This window comes from Glycine max, chromosome 14, assembly GCF_000004515.6.
Source record: "Glycine max cultivar Williams 82 chromosome 14, Glycine_max_v4.0, whole genome shotgun sequence".
NCBI lineage: Eukaryota > Viridiplantae > Streptophyta > Magnoliopsida > Fabales > Fabaceae > Glycine > Glycine max.
In genome coordinates, this window is record NC_038250.2 from 44,006,825 (window position 1) to 44,021,887 (window position 15,063).

At 38.4% G+C, this 15,063-nt stretch overlaps 1 non-coding gene across 1 annotated transcript; it reads right to left on the reverse strand.

Annotated features, from left to right (window-relative positions):
• Positions 1–2,164: 2,164 nt before the first annotated feature.
• LOC112999418 (small nucleolar RNA R71) lies at positions 2,165–2,271 on the reverse strand. The gene has a single exon (XR_003264605.1). It is a non-coding gene; the product is annotated as a small nucleolar RNA R71 (small nucleolar RNA).
• Positions 2,272–15,063: the final 12,792 nt, after the last annotated feature.

Here is a 15,063-nt window from a genome sequence, read left to right on the forward strand (position 1 = left end):
TTTTCTGCTTCTAATTACAATTTCGTTCTTGCTTCTTCTTCTACTTTCATTTATGTTTCTGTTTCATTTACATTTCTGTTCATTTACGTTTCTGTGCATTTACGTTTCTGTTCATTTACGTTTCTGCTTCATGTTTCATTTGCGTTTTCTGTTTGAATCTATGGAAGGCTAGTTTTTCTGGTGTTGTTTCCTTTTGAGGACGAAGCCCAACTCTCTTTGAGGTTTCGTTTGTAATGTGGTTTCCTGGCAGTTTTCCCTTCACCAGTTATCCCAAATTCGTGAACATTAATCAGTGCACGCTTCGTGTTCAATTAATTGCCTCTGAGCCTAACTTGCGTTCATGCTTAATGGACGAAAGGCTAACTGGTGTATGTGGTGCCTAATCACGTATTGACAACCCTAAGTTGATTTTCGCTTAGTAAATTGAAATAGGGTTGGATTAAGTGGTTGACTGTTAGGGACGAATTCTCCATAACCCAGGATAAGAGAATGGCTTCTGAATCAGAGGAAACAACCCGTTTTTAATATTAGTAGTTTCATATTCCAGTTTACTTGTTCTGCTCTTTAATCACAAAACAAACAAACCCCCCCAATCGTTATTGTTACTGCGCAAGTATATTATGAACATTTGGTTTGTCATTGCTCGTTGGGAAACGACCTAGGATCACTTCCTAGTTATTGCATTTTCATGTTTATTTGATTCGGGTACGGCCTCGATCAAATTTGGCGTCGTTGCCGGGGAGCAGTGTCCAAAGGTTCATAATAGCTAGCTAGTGTTGTGTGTTTAATTCCTTCGTGTTTTATGTTTAATTGTTAGTATTGTGTTAGTATGTGTGTTAGTGTTGTTTAGTGTCCTGGTATTTTGTTTAGTGTGTGTTCTGTTTCAGTTTTCCTATTAAGCGCTTCCCCTGTTTCAGTTTTGGGTGTTTTGCTGTGAATAATGTTTTGCGACGGACTTAGCGACCACTTTTGCTTGCGGCAAAACAGAGTAGTGGTAGAAATCAAGTAGAGACGGATTTTAGCGACCACCCATGCTGAATTATTTGAGATTTTTTGTTTTAGTAGCTAGAGATGTTATTTTTGGCTGAATTTTTTTGTGGTAACTTCTTTTAATCTATATTTTGTGGGAAAAATAGCTAGAGCCTTTAGTTTGGTTAGATTTGAAAGTTCCAAAAAAGTAGCAAATTTTGTGTTTGTCGAAACTTCAAACGGCCATAACTTTTGCTCCGGTTATCAGAATCGCAATTATTATGTATGTATTTGGGGTAGCAAAAAAATTTCCTACGCTGTGGCAGCCGGCCCGGCTGAGGTCTCCATCGTCCAAAAATAGTGATTCTGTCAAATTTTTTTTATTTTTCAAGTTTTATTCACTTATTTTTCTTAACCTACCATTTTTAGCTTCCATAGTTAGACTTTGAATTTTTGCCTGAAATTTTTTGTGCTATCTTCTCATCAATTTATAAGGTTGCTCACAAAATTTCAAGTCATTTGGATATCATTTGAGGGTAGTTGTAGTTCAAACCTGCACCTTTATTTACATGACAAAGCAACTAGTTGTGCATGCTGAATGTAGTGTATGACTAGAGGAAATCCATCTGACTTACAACCCTTTGATCCTGAGATAGATAGGACATTTCATAGATTAGTTAGGCATCATTTTATACCTTTTGATCATTCTGAGCATTCCATTACTGGTGAATCTGTGCATTCTGTTATTGGTGATTTTGAACATCCTAATTTTGAGCATTATAATTTTGAGCATTCTGATTTTGAACATTCTGAGAACATGGCACAACCTCCACCCCGTGAGAGGACTGTAAGGGAAATGGCTGCACCTGATTTCACCTACGAAAGCTTGTGCATCCAATACCATGATGAGGATGTCCCATATGTTCTTAAAACTGGACTGATCCATTTGCTTCCAAAGTTTCATGGCCTTGCAGGTGAAGACCCGCACAAACATTTGAAAGAATTTCATATTGTCTGCTCCACCATGAAACCCCCAGATGTCCAAGAGGATCACATATTTCTGAAGGCTTTTCCTCATTCATTAGAGGGAGTGGCAAAGGACTGGCTGTATTACCTTGCTCCAAGGTCCATCACGAGCTGGGATGACTTGAAGAGAGTATTCTTAGAAAAAATTTTCCCTGCTTCCAGGACCACAGCCATCAGGAAGGATATCTCAGGTATTAGACAACTCAGTGGAGAGAGCCTATATGAATACTAGGAGAGATTTAAAAAACTATGTGCCAGTTGCCCTCACCATCAGATTTCAGAACAGCTGCTTCTCCAATATTTTTATGAAGGACTCAGTAATATGGAGAGAAGTATGATAGATGCTGCCAGTGGTGGAGCCCTTGGAGACATGACTCCTGCTGAAGCCAGAAATTTAATTGAGAAGATGGCTTCCAACTCCCAGCAGTTTAGCGCCAGAAATGATGCTATAGTCATTAGAGGAGTGCATGAGGTAGCTACAAACTCAGCTACATCATCTGAAACTAAGAAGCTTGAAGGAAAATTGGATGCATTGGTTAACTTGGTAACCCAGCTGGCCTTGAACCAGAAATTTGTACCTGTTGCAAGGGTCTGTGGTTTGTGCTCCTCTGCTAACCACTATACAGACCTTTGCCCTTCCATGCAGCAACCTGGAGCAATTGAGCAGCCCGAAGCTTATGCTGCTAATATTTACAATAGACCTCCTCAACCTCAGCAGCAAAATCAACCACAACAGCACAATTATGACCTCTTCAGCAACAGATACAACCCTGGATGGAGGAATCACCCTAATCTCAGATGGTCTAGCCCTCAGCAACAACAACAGTAGCCTGCTCCTTCCTTCCAAAATGTTGCTAGCCCAAGCAAACCATACATTCCTCCACCAATCCAACAACAGCAACAGCCCCAGAAACAGCCAACAGTTGAGACCCCTCCACAACCTTCCCTCGAAGAACTTGTGAGGCAAATGACTATGCAGAACATGCAGTTTCAACAAGAGACCAGAGCCTTCATTCAGAGCTTAACCAATCAGATGGGACAATTGGCTACACAATTGAATCAACAACAGTCCCAAAATTCTGACAAGCTGCCTTCTTAAGCTGTCCAAAATCCCAAAAATGTCAGTGCCATTTCATTGAGGTCGGGAAAGCAGTGTCAAGGACCTCAACCCGTAACACCTTCCTCATCTGCAAATGAACCTGCCCAACTTCACTCTAACCCAGAAAAAGGTAATGACAAAAATTTACCTAACAATTTCTGTGCAGGTGAATCTTCCACTGGTAATTCTGATTTGCAGAAGCAGCACATCCCTCCTCTTCCATTCCCTCCAAGAGCAGTTTCCAACAAAAAAATGGAAGAGGCAGAGAAAGAGATCTTGGAAACATTCAGAAAAGTAGAGGTAAACATACCTCTGCTGGATGCAATAAAGCAAATTCCAAGATATGCCAAATTCTTAAAGGAGCTGTGCACTAATAAAAGGAAGCTTAAAGGAAGTGAACGAATTAGCATGGGCAGAAATGTCTCCGCATTGATTAGTAAATCTGTTCCTCAAATTCCTGGAAAATGCAAAGATTCAGGTACATTCAGCATACCTTGTATTATAGGGAATAGTAAGTTTGACAATGCCATGCTAGATTTAGGAGCTTCTGTTAGTGTTATGCCTCTGTCTATTTTTAATTCTTTATCTCTAGGTCCCTTGCAGTCAACTGATGTGGTAATTCATTTAGCTAATAGAAGTGTTGCCTATCCTGTTGGTTTCATAGAAGATGTCTTAGTTAGAGTTGGTAAACTGATTTTCCCTGTTGATTTTTATATTTTGAATATGGAGGATGGATTTTCTCAAAGATCAGTTCCCATCATTCTAGGCAGACCCTTTATGAAAACTGCTAGAACTAAGATAGATGTTTATGCAGGCACACTATCCATGGAGTTTGGTGATATAACTGTTCATTTTAATATTCTGGATGCTATGAAATACCCATCTGAAGATCTTTCTGTATTTCGTGCTGAAATTATTGACCATGTTGTTGATGAATACATGACTGATCTTTACTCTAATCTGCATGCCTCTCACTCTTCATGCATTGAGTCTGAAATTGTACTTGATCATATGTCTGAATTTGATGCTGAGAGTGAATCTGAGAGTGATATTAATTGCATGTCTGGTGGTGGAGTTTTACCTCTCAAGATTGATTTTATAGATTCAGATAGGACTAACCATGTTTCAGGAAGTACACATACCTCTGACTTTCTTTATGAGGTAAAGGCTGAGAAACCATTTCCTTCTACCACTATCCAGCCGACCACACCATAATTGAAGCCTCTGCCATCAAATTTAAAATACGCTTACTTGGATGATAGCAAGAGTTTTCCAGTGATTATATCTGCCTCCCTTGCTGATGAGCAAGAGGAGAAGTTGTTGTCTGTTCTCAAGAAGCATAAGAAGGCTATAGGCTGGACTCTGGCAGACATTCCTGGTATTAGCCCATCCACATGTATGCATCGAATAAATTTAGAGGATGGAGCTAAACCAGTAAGACAGCCACAGAGAAGACTCAACCCGGTGATTCTTGATGTAGTGAAGAAGGAGATAACCAAGCTTTTGCAAGCTGGAATCATTTATCCTATCTCCGACAGCCAATGGGTGAGTCCCATCCAGGTAGTCCCGAAGAAGACCGGGCTCACAGTGATAAAAAATGAGAAGGAAGAGTTGATTCCTACTCGGGTGCAGAACAGTTGGAGAGTCTGCATTGACTATAGGAGGCTGAACCAAGTTACCAAAAAGGACCATTTTCCCCTGCCATTCATTGACCAGATGCTTGAGCGCCTGGCAGGTAAATCTCACTACTGTTTCCTTGATGGTTTTTCTGGTTATATGCAAATTACTATTGCTCCTGAGGATCAGGAAAAGATCACATTCACCTGCCCCTTCGGCACTTTTGCCTATAGGAGGATGTCTTTCGGCCTGTGCAATGCCCCTGGTACCTTCCAGCGGTGTATGATTAGTATTTTTAGTGACTTCTTAGAAAATTGCATAGAGGTGTTCATGGATGATTTCACTGTGTATGGATCCTCTTTTGATGGTTGTCTGGATAATTTGGAAAAAGTTTTGAATAGATGCATTGAAACTAACCTTGTTCTAAATTTTGAAAAATGTCATTTTATAGTTGAGCAAGGTATAGTTTTAGGCCACATTATTTCCAATAAGGGTATTGAAGTAGATCCTGCAAAATTTTCTGTTATTTCACAATTGCCTTACCCCTCTTGTGTGCGAGAGGTGCGATCTTTTCTTGGTCATGCAGGATTCTACAGGCGCTTTATAAGGGATTTTAGCAAAGTAGCCCTTCCACTGTCCAACTTGTTGCAAAAGGAGGTGGAGTTTGACTTTAATGACAAATGCAAAGAGGCTTTTGATTGCCTCAAAAGAGCGCTGACTACCACCTCCATCATCCAGGCACCCGATTGGACAACCCCTTTTGAGCTTATGTGTGATGCATCAAATTATGCATTGGGGGCTTTCCTTGCTCAGAAAATTGATAAATTGCCCAGGGTGATATATTATGCTTCTAGGACTTTAGATGCTGCCCAAGCGAATTATACTACTACTGAGAAAGAGCTTCTAGCCATAGTTTTTGCTCTTGAAAAATTTCGATCTTATTTGCTTGGTACTCGCATTATTGTTTATACTGACCATGCAACTCTAAAGTACTTATTGAAGAAGGCTGATTCTAAGCCTAGGTTGATCCGATGGATGCTCTGGCTCCAAGAGTTTGACTTGGAGATCCATGATAGGAGCGGAGCACAAAATCTAGTTGCTGATCATTTGAGTCGGATCGAACGTGTATCAGATGCGGATTCACCCATTCGAGATGATTTCCCGGATGATCATTTGTATATACTGTATAGTATTTCTGACTCTCTTTCTACTCCTTGGTTTGCTAACATTGTCAATTATCTAGTTGCCTCTGTTTTTCCTCCCTTAGCATCTAAGGCCCAAAAAGATAAAATTAAAAGTGAAGCTAAGCATTTTATTTGGGATGACCCCTACTTGTGGAAATTGTGCAATGATCAGGTAATTAGACGATGCATTCCAAATCATGAGACTGACTCAGTCCTGCAGTTCTGTCATTCTTCCGCACCGGGAGGTCATCTTGGTGTTCAAAGGATATCTCGCAAAGTGCTTGATTGTGGTTTTTATTGGCCCACCATCTTTAAAGATGCGTGGAAGATCTGCAGCACTTGTGAGCAGTGTCAGAGAGCAAGAAATACACTTACATGGCGACAACAAATGCCTCAGCAACCTATGCTATTCTGTGAGGTGTTTGATGTCTGGGGTATAGATTTCATGGGCCCTTTTCCTGTCTCTTTTGGTTATGTTTACATTCTCTTTGCAGTTGACTATGTTTCAAAATGGGTGGAAGCCAAGCCCACTAGAACTAATGATGCTAAAGTTGTTGCAGACTTTGTCAGGTCTAATCTGTTTTGCAGGTTTGGAGTACCTAAAGCAATTGTTAGTGATCAAGGAACCCATTTTTGCAACAGAACAATGCATGCCCTGCTTAAAAAGTACGGGGTGGTACACAGGGTATCCACACCATACCACCCCCAGACCAATGGACAGGCAGAAATTTCTAACCGGGAAATCAAGAGAATTTTAGAGAAGATTGTGCAGCCAAGCAGGAAAGATTGGAGTACCAGGCTTGATGATGCTCTCTGGGCACATCGGACTGCCTACAAAGCACCCATAGGAATGTCTCCTTATCGGGTTGTCTTTGGAAAGGCATGTCATCTTCCAGTGGAAATTGAGCACAAAGCATACTGGGCAGTGAAGACTTGCAACTTCTCTATGGATCAAGTTGGTGAGGAAAGAAAGTTGCAATTGAGTGAGTTAGATGAAATCCGCCTAGAAGCCTACGAGAATGCCAAGTTCTACAAAGAAAAGACCAAGAAGCTCCATGATAGCATGATAGTTAAGAAGGACTTCATGGTTGGGCAAAAAGTGTTATTGTATAATTCTAGGCTTGGACTCATGAGTGGTAAGTTGAGGTCTAAGTGGATTGGTCCTTTTGTTGTTACTAATGTTTTTCCTTATGGTACAGTTGAGATCAAAAGGGACTCCACAAACAAGAGCTTCAAGGTCAACGGACATCGACTTAAGCCATTCCTCACGAACCCTTCTTTAGTGGACGTAGTGGTGGAAGAGACTTCCTTACTCCACCCTACTCTTCCTCCACCATGACTTAGGGAGTTCTTCTTTTCCTATCTCCTTCTTTGCTTTTATTACACTTGTCCAATTCTATTTGATGGTTTAATTGTTTTAATATTTTAATTGTGCTACATTGAGGACAATGTGTTGTTTAAGTATGGGGGGGGGGAAGTGTTCTTTGGTTTTGTTAGTTTTGTTGGTTTTGTTAATTTGTTAGTTGTGTTAATTTGTTAATGTTATTAGTTTCATCGGATTTTTAGTTTAATATTTTGGGTCAATTTTGTGTGCATGTACGACTTTGCATGTTTTTCTTTGAATTATAGGATATGTTCAAGAAATGGGTAATTGTTTTGAAAATAAAAGTTCTTGACATTTTGTGACTTGAAATCCTTGATTCTCCTCTACATGTCATGATAGTTTTGAAAGCTCAATTTGAAAGTGATGAGTTTACCTTTATGAGAATTTGAGCCATCCATCATCATAATCATTTGGTGTGTTTTGCCCCATTGATTGCTTGCACAATAGCCTTGGCTTGATTCTTGTTGATGCTTCCTAATTCACATGCATATTTGGAAATGATTGAGGCAATTTTGTTCTTATAAGCTTCTAGCCAAATGGACTTACCTTGAATTAATTCCTTTGATAGCCCTTTTGAGCCTTGTTTCCCTTTCCTTGTTTTGAAGCTCACTACAAGCCTTAAATGAAAAACCATGATATCACCATATCCTTAAGGAATTTTGGAGCTTTGGAATTGTTTTGGGAATAAGTGTGGGGGGGGGGGGGGGGGTGTTTCATTGGATAACTTGTTTTCTTGGCTATGCTTCATGATGTATTTTGGGCCATACTTGATGTACATTGCATATTGGTTAAATGTTGGGCATGCTGAATATGATGCTGTTTCTCAAAGGCTACAGAGTACAAAAAAAAATTATTAAAAAAAAATCGAAAAAGAAAAAGAAAAGCAGTAAAGTTGTGTGAATAAGATAATAAATGACAAAAGAATGATGAGACTCTTGGTTCTACTCTTTATGTTTAAATTTTATCTTTACTTCTTTTTATTTTCATATGTTTTCTTAATATGCACTTATTCCCCATTGCTCCTCTATTCCTTTGGGATTCAACCACTTATTCCATATTTTTCCATACCTTGTCCTTGGCCCCATTACAACCTTAAAAGGCCTTTTGATCCTCATGTGCTTGTGTTTATGGGTTGATTGTCAATTTTAGAATCTTGCAAAGTTTATGTGGTGTTTGTTTTCATGGGTGCTTTGAGGGTAAATAGTAGCCTAGACACTTGAGAGATAAAGTGTATATCTTGTGAGGCTTTATCACTTTTCATTCTTGAGCTGATTAACTATTTTGCCATGATTGGGTTGCTTGGATGATTTTCATGAATGTCTTGACTTTTTGGATCTCCTTATGTTAGATGTTACCCATTCCTTTCATTCCTTGATGTTCATTGAGAAATATGTGAATGTTTTTGTTTGTCTCTCTTTGATATCCTTGGATTTTGTTCTTTGTTTCATTTTTCCCAGGAGTGCAAAAGGCTAAGTATGGGGGGGTTTTGATGTGCCATCATTTTCTTCTATTTTCTAAACCCTTTTTTCACCATTTTAATTACTGATTAGTCTTAATTGTCAATTAATCAGGCAGTTTTATTATTTGGGCTCATTTAGCTAATTTGATGTTTTTAATCTAATTTCAGGAATTAATGAAACATTGGGCTTAATCCGGATTTTGGTTATGGACTTGAAGAGGGCATATAAAGCAGCGCTTACCTTAGTTAATTTCTAATTAGGAAATTTCGCAATTTTATTTTATGTTGTTCAGTGTTTATTTCGTTTTGGGCCAGAGTATTGTAATAGGGCCCAGTGACTTTGAGTGACTCTTTTTAAATAGCATCCTTGGGATTCGTGCAAGGCTATTTTGTTATGCTATTTTATTATTCAGAGCTTTGTTATAGGTTTCTACGTTTTTCTGTTCTAAGGCTACTGTTTTCGTTCTTAATGCAATTTTCCATTTTTTGCTTCTAATTACAATTTCGTTCTTGCTTCTTCTTCTACTTTCATTTACGTTTCTGTTTCATTTACATTTATGTTCATTTACGTTTCTGTGCATTTACGTTTCTGTTCATTTATGTTTCTGCTTCATGTTTCATTTGCGTTTTCTGTTTGAATCTATGGAAGGCTAGTTTTTCTGGTGTTGTTTCCTTTTGAGGACGAAGCCCAACTCTCTTTGAGGTTTCGTTTATAATGTGATTTCCTGGCAGTTTTCCCTTCACCAGTTATCCCAAATTCGTGAACATTAATCAGTGCACGCTTCGTGTTCGATTAATTGCCTCTGAGCCTAACTTGTGTTCATGCTTAATGGACGAAGGGCTAACTGGTGTATGTGGTGCCTAATCACGTATTGACAACCCTAAGTTGATTTTCGCTTAGTAAATTGAAATAGGGTTGGATTAAGTGGTTGACTGTTAGGGACGAATTCTCCATAACCCAGGATAAGAGAATGGCTTCTGAATCAGAGGAAACAACCCGTTTTTAATATTAGTAGTTTCATATTCCAGTTTACTTGTTCTGCTCTTTAATCACAAAACAAACAAACCCCCCCAATCGTTACTGTTACTGTGCAAGTATATTATGAACATTTGGTTTGTCATTGCTCGTTGGGAAATGACCTAGGATCACTTCCTAGTTACTGCATTTTCATGTTTATTTGATTCGGGTACGGCCTCGATCATAGTGTTAAAGAGAAAGTATATGTTTCCTATTTAGGAACCAGTGTTAAATTGTAGCTAGGGGTGGGAATAGGCCAAGCCGGCCTACAGGGGCCTATGACCTGACCTACATAAAGTCTGGCCTGGACTAGCATATTTAATTAAAAGGTTAGGCTTAGACTTTTTTAAAAGCCTATTAAATATAATAAACCAGGCTTAGGCTTATTAAAAAGCCTTATAAACCTGATAGGCCGGCCTATATATATGTATATATACTTATATTATTTTTTGGGTACCAATATATACTTATATTATTTTTTTGGTACTATTAATTTTTTTTTTGAAACTAGCAGACTTTGATTACACATTACTGCTCCATAAATTCCATTCCTATAATCAAGTAAGACTTTAATTATAATTTAGGTGTGAATCATGTGCCCATTTATATTCCTCATTATTTTATTTTTATTGGCTTTCCTATTCTTGTTAACATTTCATTTTCCTTTAACTTTCCTATTACGTTCCAACTCCATAGTAAATGAATATTAAAATTTAATGTGAAGAAAAATTTTAAAAAAGCTATCAGGCCAGACTAGGCTTTTAAAAAGGCCAGGCCGAGCCAAAATAAAAGCCTTTGATAGGCTATAGGCCAGACTCTGGCCTCAAAAATTCATCGTAGGCTAGGCTCAGGCCCTTTAAAGCCTAGCTTGGCCTGGCCTATTCCCACCCCTAATTGTAGCACAATGTGTTGAACGTGTTTAAAACACGAGTGTGCGGTCGTGAGTATTGTATAATTCATGAGCAGTGTCTATAAATTGAATTTGTGATGAATTGTGGAATAACATGTTGCTTTGAGAATATAATATTGTTATTGAGATTGAGTATAAGTGCAAAGTTGAATATGTGTTAATCTGTGATATACATGCAAACATGTGATGGTGGATTGTGACATTATGAGATGTGAAATTGTGAACAAGTTTTTGTTGTAAATAAGTGTGTGGTTAACACTTGATGTGACATTACTTGTGTTGTGAGCTGTGAATTATACAATAACCCGACCAGTGTTATCTTGAGAAAAGTGTTGATGCGTAGTGTTAAAGAAAAAGTGTAGGTTTCCTATTTAGGAACCAGTTTTAAAGAGAAAGTATAGGTTTCCTATTTAGGAACCAGTGTTAAATTGTAGCGCAATGTGTTAAATGTATTTAAAACACGAGTGTGAGGTCGTGGGTATTGCATAATTCATGAGCAGTGTCTGCATGCAAAAAAATTATTTTAGGGGTTGGACCTGAATCAGGAGGGAGAGACCCTGACGGACTCTTTGGAGTGTAGGCCTTGGGGGTAAATACACCCGATTTGAGTGCTCCTTTAAGCCTGTGCCGATCCCACATGGTTGGAGCATTCTCGCAAAACAGCGTGACCCTGACTGGTCTCCCTATGATTTTACTTAATAAGAGTAACCTAACATATCCATGTTGTGGTGTGTCTTGTTATGTACTCCTAAGTGCCCCAGGGTGGTTTTTCACTGACATGGTACCATATTGCATATAGGCTCGAGTCTTAGCATAACTATTGCATACGCTTGTTAATTGTTTATTATGAAACTGATGTGTTATTATGTCTTGATCGGAGTGTGTGATTCATGTGTAATGTGATTGATGATTGAAAAGTGAATTTTAAATGACAAAGTGGTGGAATTACGTGATTTATGTTTAAGTAAGTTGTATCTCATTTATATGATATGTATATCTAGTTGTCTTGTTTCTCTATTAGTTAGGAATGTGATAACTCACTCCCTGTGTGTTGTTTGTGTTTGGATCCTGTGATGATCTTGAACTTTGTATTCAGGGGAGCATATGACTAGGTGAATTGCTTTAAGGAACCTTATGTCACAGGACATCGGGACACAATATTCTGATAGGATGTGACATTGGGGTATAGGTTTCTATATTAATTGTATGAAGTCTTAGGCGGCCTTGTTTGAGATGAGATGACTTTATTATTTATTTGGACAAGTTTGAATATGATGTAAAAGAAAGTGAATTTGAGCTTTTTACCCTGTTGAAAGGATTTTATTTAAATGTTTTAAAAACTTTAAATTAGTTATGATTTCTTTTCCTTTTATTAGTACATATATGTATGGAGTAAAGAGTGTCACACTGACTTTTAGCAAATAGACATTTTAACCGTAGAGATGAAATTTGTTCTGAGAAAGCTTGGAGAAAACCTCTTCCAAATGAAGCAAATGAGTTGTGAGAAACGAGCTGTATACCAGAATATCATCAAAAAACACAACCACAAATGGATGGAGGTATAGCCGAAAGAGTTCGTTCATGGTGGCCTGAAACATCAAAGAGGCATTGCAAAGGCCAAATGACATCATCTTGAATTCGTAGTGGCCCTGAAGTGTACGGAATGTAGTCTTAGGAATATCATCCTCGGCCATTCAAATTTGATGAAATCCCTGTCGGAGGTCGAGTTTGGAGAAGCAAGAAGCACGACCTAATTCCACCAGAAGCTCGTCGATAGTGGGCATCAGAAACTTATCCTTAATTGTAATGGCATTTAAGGTGTGATAATCTATGCAACAATGCCAACTGCCATCTTTTTTCTTAATAAGCAACACAGGTGATGAGAATGAGCCCTGGCTTAGCTGTATCAAACTTGTCACGAGCATTGTGGCCACTTAGTTTTCCAATTTTGTTTTCTGGCAATAAGGGTATCAGTAATGTTTAACGTTGATTGGTTTCAAATTTGGGTGGAGGTGTATATGGTGGGCTATGGTACGGTGAGGGGAAAGGGTAGTGGGCTCTTGGAACAAATTGTAAAAACGGTTGAGAAGGAGAGTGAAAGTTGATGGTAGCTATTGGTCATCAATGGGTGTGGGTGATGAATTGGGTTGGGCTAGTCCAGGAATGATGGCTAATTGAAACAAGACATCAACTGCTTCAGTGGTGAAAAGGCGCTTTAGTTGTTGGGCTGAGGTGTGAGGACGGTGTAACGACATCTTGGCCTGAATGGTCGCGGGTTGGCCCAATTGGGAAAAATACATCGTAAGTGCGTTATAGTCAATGGTAATCGGGCCCAAATCATTGAGCCATTGTACCCCCAAGATGATATCGGCGCCACTCAGGGGTAACACGTACATATCCAGAGTGAATCGATGGCCTTGGATATCCAAGGGGATTTGGGGGCAAGTGTTAATTGATAACTATTATGTATAGGTATATTTTGGGATTAAATTATATAGGAATTGATAATTTTTCTCTCTTATTTCTTCTTTTTTGTGCAAATAATTGGAATTTTAACATCATTTAAGTTTTTGTGCAGAAAATATTAAAAGTTGATGAATTCATGATGTTGAGTGAATAATTGGTAGGGAAAAAAACAAAGTAAAACCCAAGAAGCAAATTGAAGATCTGAAGCTGCTCGCTTAGCGTGTCTCAGGTGCTTAGCGTGATGCACAAACTCAGCGGGCAACACACGCTTAGCACCAGGATAATTCTGGAAAGTGAAGGATAATCCTAGAAAGTGAAGGCACGCTTAGTGCGAGACACGTGCTGAGCGTAATACTGCTAGACACGTGCTTAGTGCGCTTAGCGTGGAGGTTGCGTGAAAACTAAGCTGATCTGCACCTATAAAAGAAGTAGAGAGAAGAAGGAAAAAACACACTGCTACACATAACTTCCAAGAGAATACAATTCCTTATAAAAGACAAAGGCTAGAAGTTAGAGGAGCAATCATTAAGAATCATTCATTCCCTTTCTTATCTATTACCTTTTATATTCATAATCCTCTTGCAATTATAAGGCCTCATATAACAATGAGAGGCTAAACCCCTTTTGTTGGGAACTTGGCAACCAACTACTTTTGATGTAATTTCTCTTCTTATCTATTTAATATTATTACCTTTTGCATTATCCTTTCTTGTGCTTAATGTTATTGATTATGACTTGATCACCCATTTGCATGATAAGTTTTAGGGGTAACATTGGGAAGCATTATTCTCTAATAGAACTGGGAAAGTGTATCTAAATAAAGTCATCGCTAGAGATAGGTTGATTTTGTTTAGCCTGTTATACATTTCTATTCTTAATTCTTAATGCAATTTACTGTTTTATCTCTACAAAGAAATTTGGGAGATAAAATATATAAATTAGGTTCTCTCACTCGAGGGATCTTGATTAGAGTATATAAGTAGATGCAAGTGTAAATTGAAATAATTATAAATAGAGAAAAAAATTAATCTTACATCAAAAAATAGCTCTGATAGACTAAGTTTTCAACATTCTCATCTTCTAAATTTAACTTCTATTATATTGGCTTTTCTTATCTTTTCTATTTTTAATTAATTAATTTAAATTCATCTTTAATTTATTTTCTTGTTTATTTTAATTTAATTTTCTGTCAATTTATTTTACTGTTTTTTTCACAATCTTTTAAACCAATTTATTTATTGCTTGAAAAATTATATATTCACCAACTAAGTACAAACAAAGTCTATGGATTTGATATTCGGACTTCTGTTATAACTTTACTACTTGAGACAATTTGATGCACTTGCCAATAGTTTAACAGTAACGCAACGCATGGTACTGCCATTACCAACCATGACCTACATAGGTGGGGTGGGGAACAAAGTGAGGCGTAGAAAGTTTGTAACTCTGGTTTGTATAAAATTATGGGTGTTGTCGCCATCCATGAGAATCAAGACCCGATGTCGATTAATGGAGCCGTACACTTGAAAAGTCTCTGGGGCGGGCATGCCAACAAGGGCATTGAGACTCAATTGTGGTGTGGTCCCGGTGAATGGTTCAAAGGAGGCGGAGTCAATGCGGGTGGCAGTGTCCGGGGAACTTTGAGAAGGAGGGTCGTCGTCATTGTCATCGGTGATAAAAAATTTGAGACACGGTGGCCTTGATACCATTTATCTTTGCAATGGTAGCACAACCCTTTATCTCGAGAAATGGCCAGTTCTTTTGACGACTGACGTTTGATTGGTGTTCTGGGGTTTGGATGAGGTGAAGAAGGACCTGGAGCCAAAGTTTGGAGAGTCGAGGGAAAATAGGAGGAACGCGCACCACGACGGCGTTCCTGCAACTTGTCTTCTTGAAGTTTAACTAAGGCCATAGCCTGAGGATGAGATAAA